The following is a 6,052-nucleotide window of genomic DNA, read 5'->3' as shown; positions in this document are numbered from 1 at the left end:
GGTTTACTATTTTGACAGTGTAGTATAGTGGTTAAGAGCATGAACTCTGAAGCTAGTTTCTGGTTTACATTACAGTTCTACCAGTTACTAAGTAGTGACCTCGGGCAAGTTACTTTAGCTTATAATGCCTTAACTTCCTTTTGTGTAAAATGTGTACAATTATAGTACCTACCTTGTAGTGCTGTTTTGAGGAATAATATGCTAACATATGGAAAGTGCTTGAAAGAGTGTCTGGCATGTAATAAGTGCTATGTATGTGTTTGCTATCACTGCTATAATTAGAAGGGAGAGTAAGTTCCAGGCTTCCACCTGGCCCTTCCTATCATAAAAATTCTCACTCTGCAGGTCAGGAAGTCAATTGAGCTGTTTTGCCAGTTGCTAGTTTTATTGATTACAACTGTAAATCCAGCAACTGGGGAAATCACCAGAGTGGATTTATAGACCCACTGAGCCCACCATGAGTTGAATTTAGGCCAAAATTCCAATTATCATTTGATCTTCACAAGCCCTCACTCTGACTGTGGGCAACAGTGTTGTTGAGTTCCCAGGATTAGTGACAGCTCAGAGCTATTGTCCCATAATCCCCGAAGAGTGTGTGTATTTGAACATTTACCTTGGTAAATTTCTGCAGACCTTTGCTGGGGATAGCTGGGAATATTTATAGTACATAATTGCAATGCTGCCATAGCATCCTTCCTCAAGGTACTCAGTCTCCCTTTTATTCTAGGGAATCTGGGCATATGAACTGAGAAGCTGTGACACTCTATCATGGTGATCCAACTTTCTGTTTGCCAAAATTCCTTTGGTTAAGCAGATCAACTCTCTATATGAGTCCTAGGGTTCCTATGATCAATTAATTGCCATGAGAGATTACTGTGGGTCAAACCATTTTGATTGTCACTCAGTAGCTCTATTCTGGGACATGGTTATCAGTTTTTGCTGTGAAACAAACCACTGAAAGCTTAAACAACCACTATTTATTTAGTTAATGATTGTTGGGGGTTGACAATTTGGGCTGGGCTCAGCTGGGCTGGTCTTCTGCTTGCATCAGGTGAACTCACTCATATGTCTGTGGTCTGCTGCTGTTGGTTTTAGTGACACTACTTCTAGGGATTGGTTGGCCATGAGTTGGGCCAAAAGGGATGATTGGAGCATGTATCTCTCCACATCTGGTTTGTTTGCATGATGGCAGCAGGTTTCCAAGACTAGCAAGCCCCAGTGCAAAAGCACTTTTCCAGCTTTTGCTTGCACCATTTTAACCAATGTCCCATTGACCAAAGCAAGTCACACAGCAGATTCAAGAGAAAGAAATAGATCCAAATAGTTCTTCAAATAATCGTCTCATTTTATGTGATCCTCCCACTTCCACTCTCTGTACCTGGAGAGCAGGGGGTGCCTCTTCCATGAAAATGGCTTCCACCTATGCTGCAGCCTTTTCCTGGGAATCATTGGTGCACTACACTCTGATTTATTTTTCAGTTTGATCCCATCAGCATTCATTTCAGGAATCTGTCAAAGTCTTTGCTCTGCCATCCTCACCCTCTCCACTGCTTTTACGAATGAATTTATACTTCTTTATAATTGTTTCTATTTGTTTTGGGAAGGTAAATACCTGTGTTCAATTGAGTATTTTGCACCACAACAACCTCAGATTACATTTTAATCTACTATCTATAGATCAATGGTAGCGCAAAAAATTACATGTATATGTACTATATTCTTCCTATATGTACATGTATATGTATATATATACATACATAAGCATATGTAAATAACATATATGTGTGTGTATCTATCTATATACGTATATATATATATATATATATAGAGAGAGAGAGAGAGAGAGGCTTGCTCTGTCACCGAGCCTGGAGTGCAGTGGTGAGATCATAGCTCACTGTAGCCTTGATCTCCCAAGCTTGAGCAATCCTCCTGCCTCAGTCTCTTGAGTATCTGGGACTACTACAAGCATGTGCCACCACAAATGGCATTGCCCACGCTGGTTCTGGACTCCTGCGCTCACGCAACTCTCCTGCTTCAGCCTCCCAAAGTGCTGGGATTACAGGCATGAGCTACCATGCCTGGCCTCTTCCCATATATATTGAGCGAGTGGTTCAGAAAAAAGAATCAAGGTATATGCACTCTACTGTGAGAAAGAAGAGCAAAAGATGACTTGTATAATTTTCCTAAGACAAGAACTTTGGCCTAATTCTACTGTTTCATATTTGGTGTGTAGCGTGAGAGAGAAGGAGGCATTTCCTTTGCTTAATGCATTACTTTAGGCCATTTTGACCACTGTGTCTCTCCTAGGGCTCTCATTGGGATTTTATCAATTTTAGGCTGCTTGTGCTGTTCTGTCTGCCTTAGGCAAACTTTTTTTTTTTTTTTTTGAGATGGAGTCTTGCTCTATCGCCCAGGCTGGAGTGCAGTGGCACGACCTCGGCTCACTGCAAGCTCCACTTCCCGGGTTCACACTGTTCTCCTGCCTCAGCCTCCCAAGTAGCTGGGACTACAGGCGCCCGCCACCATGCCTGGCTAATTTTTTTGTATTTTTAGTAGAGATGGAGTTTCACCATGTTAGCCAGGATGGTCTAGATCTCCTGACCTTGTGATCCACCCACCTTGGCCTCCCAAAGTGCTGGGATTACAGGCTTGAGCCACGGCACCCGGCCTAGGCAAACATTTTAATATAGAAATGAGCCAAGGGGCCAAGGCCTGGGCAACCTGAAGGGCAGGGAGTTATGAAAAGGCGAGGAGAAGGCTGCCTAGCCCTCTTCTTGCTGTCACAGCCACCGCCCCTGGCGTTTCCACAGCCTAGTTGTAAGCCTTCTGCCTAGCCACCAGTCATCCTGCCTATTTGGCTCCCCTTCCTTTTGACACCACTACAAATGACCAATAAGCATAATATTCATCCACAACAGTAATCAAATATAGGTAAATTAAAAATAACTAGGGTTGGGTGTGGTGGCTCACGTCTGTAATCCCAGCACTTTGGGAGGCCAAGGTGGGCAGATCACCTGAGGTCAGGAGTTTGAGAACGATCTGGCCAATATAGTGAAACCCCGTCTCTACTAAAAATACAAAAATTAGCCAGGTGTGGTGGCATATGCCTGTAATCTCAGCTACTTGGGAGGCTGAGGCAGGAGAATCGCGTGAACCCAGGAGGCAGAGCTTGCAGTGAGCCAAGATCGCACCACTGCACTCCAGCCTGGGCAACATAGCGAGACTCTGTCTCAAATAATAATAATAAGAATGATGATTTTCTTTTACATTATATTAAAATAATACATAATAATATGGGCGAGGGCATGGATAAATGAATGGCTTTGTAAATTGCCTGAGGGAGTGGGAATTGTTATAACTTTTTCATTTAATTTAATTTATTTTGAGACAAGGTCTTGCTCTGTTGCCCAGGCTGGGGCGCAGTGGCACAATCATGCCTCACTGCAGCCTTGGCCTCTCAGGCTCAAGCAATCCTCTCACCTCAGCCTCCTGAGTAACTGGGACTACAGACCTGTGCCACCATGTCCAGTTAATTTTTTACTTTTTTGTAGAGCTAGGGTCTCATTATGTTACCCAGGCTGTTCTCAAACTCCTAAGGCTCCAGCGATCCTCCTGTCTTGGCCTCCTGAGTGCTGGGATTACAGGTGTGAGCTACCACGTCCAGCCTGGTACAAGTTTTTACATAGGAATTGGAAATAGCTATTAAAATCAAGACTGCAAAACTTTAAAAGAATTAATTTACTTATTTATTTCTTTTTAGAGATGGGGGTCTTGCTATGTTGCCCAAGCTGGTCTCAAACTCCTGGGCTCAAGCAATTCTCTCACCTCAGCCTCCCAAGAAGCTGGGACTACAGGTAACCACCACTGTGCCCAGTAAGATGGCAAAACTTTTGACAGAGTGGTTCCATTCATACAAATGTGCAATGCTAGATACACATAAAAATGAACTGTTAATATTTGGATCTATTTCTTTTTTCTTGAATCTGCTCTGTGACTTGCCTTGTTAATGAGACATTGGCTAAAATGGAGCAACATTGCTAGTAATCAAAACATGCAAATTAAAACAACAGTGAGATACCCTTTTCACCTATCAGAATGTCAAATGATTAAAAGAATGTGAATGCTAATTGTTAGGAACCGCTGATGGTACGTTCATGTATATATTAGTACAAGCTAGTGGAAGGCAGTTTGACAATATGTATCAAAATCCTCGCATGAAAACCCTTTGACCTAAGAATTCCACCTCTATGAATGTATACCTGGAAAATATCAGAAAGGTGTAAAATGATGTGCATGCAAAATATTAACCTCACGATTGCTTATGATTGCGAAAAATTTGAAACCATCCAAAAATCCATCAACAGGAGATCCGTTAATTATTGGCCATCCATAAGGAATAACACACAGCCAATAAAGTATCAACATGGGAACATATGCAAGACATATCATTATGTTTAAAAGCAATGGTGGGGGTATATGTTGTTTTGTTTGTTTGGTTTTATTTGTTTTTTGTTTGTTTGTTTGCTTTTGAGACGGGGTATAGCTCTGTCACCCAGGCTGGAGTGCAGTGGCATGATCTCGGCTCACTGCAACCTCCACCCATGGGTTCAAGCGATTCTCCTGCATCAGCCTCCTCAGTAGCTGGGACCACAGGCAAGTGCCACCACACCCAGCTAATTTTTGTATTTTTAGTAGAGACGGGGTTTCACCACGCTGGCCAGGCTGGTCTTGAACTCCTGATCTCAGGTGATCTGCCTGCCTCAACCTCCCAAAGTGCTAGGATTACAGGCGTGAGCCCCCGCACCTGGACTGCATAGTTTTATCTGATTCCATTTTTGTTTTACGATTTGTAAATATATCTATGTGTGTATACATGTTTGTGCTTAATAAATATATGCAAACAATTGATAAAAACATATGCAAATTAGCAGTCTTTCTCTCTGGGGGTTATGAGCCCAGGAATTTTACTTTTCTCATAATAAACATTTATAATGTTTAATGTTTTACAAGCCATCAGAAAAACAATATTGGAAAGTTCAGAAATTTAGAAAAGTTGCTCAACTGCACTGATAATTAAATGAATGCAAATTAGAAGAATAATGAACTGTATCGCCTATCATATTGGCAATAAAAAAATTTAAGATTGTTAACACTCAAGGTAACACAGAGCCCTGATCTCTAAACTTTTTTGATCAATCACATGTATTAGTAAAACGTTTTGGCTTTGGAAACTAAATGTATATGTATATGTAATTGTTTTCATAAATAAAGACGGGGTCATACTATTCCTACTGTTCTGCCACTTGTAAATTCATATGTACAATGATGTTCACTGAAACAATTTTTGACATATGAAAAACTAGAAACATTCAGAATGTCCATCAATAGGGATCTGGTTAAATAAATTATTGACCATTATTAGTCACTATATATATAGACCACTATTCAGTCATCAAAGAGAGTGAGGTAGGTGTACATTCTTGAAAAGGTAAGAGCAATATGTCAATACATAAAGTCGGGAAGTAGATACAGTAAACGTAATAGTAGTTCGTGGCAAGGGTAGGAGGGGAAAGTGAAGCTGTGTAGGGAATTTGCTTTCTATTGTTTTACATATTTCTGCTTTGAAAATTTCTAAAAACTTGATTGAATGACTTTTCCAATCAGAAGAATACGAAGGATCTAACACAAAAACAGAAGTATTGCTTGAATTATTCAAGCAGAATGCACACACTTTAAAGTCCAGAAAAGTTGTGGGTTTTGTATATTTGTACTAGCTCAGAGTAGAAGATTGAAAAACGTTCCTAAAGGGATCTGAGACAACAGGAAATGGGTTTGTACTTCTGAGTTGCTCAAGATCATGCTTATGAAGGACATTATATATCGTTTTGAGCAAGTTTTGTGTTGCTTTTGTTAAAACTTAAAAACTGAAAAAAACTTAACAATTAAACATAATTTTAAAGAAAAGACAGCCTGGGTTAGAAGCTAGGTATCCCACGTCAGCACGTGCCCTGCCTATCCTGGGGTTCTGGGGCCCGGGCCAGGACAGTCAGGC

The sequence above is a fragment of the Macaca nemestrina genome, chromosome X, assembly GCF_043159975.1.
Source record: "Macaca nemestrina isolate mMacNem1 chromosome X, mMacNem.hap1, whole genome shotgun sequence".
Lineage (NCBI taxonomy): Eukaryota > Metazoa > Chordata > Mammalia > Primates > Cercopithecidae > Macaca > Macaca nemestrina.
This window is presented reverse-complemented; position numbering follows the sequence as displayed.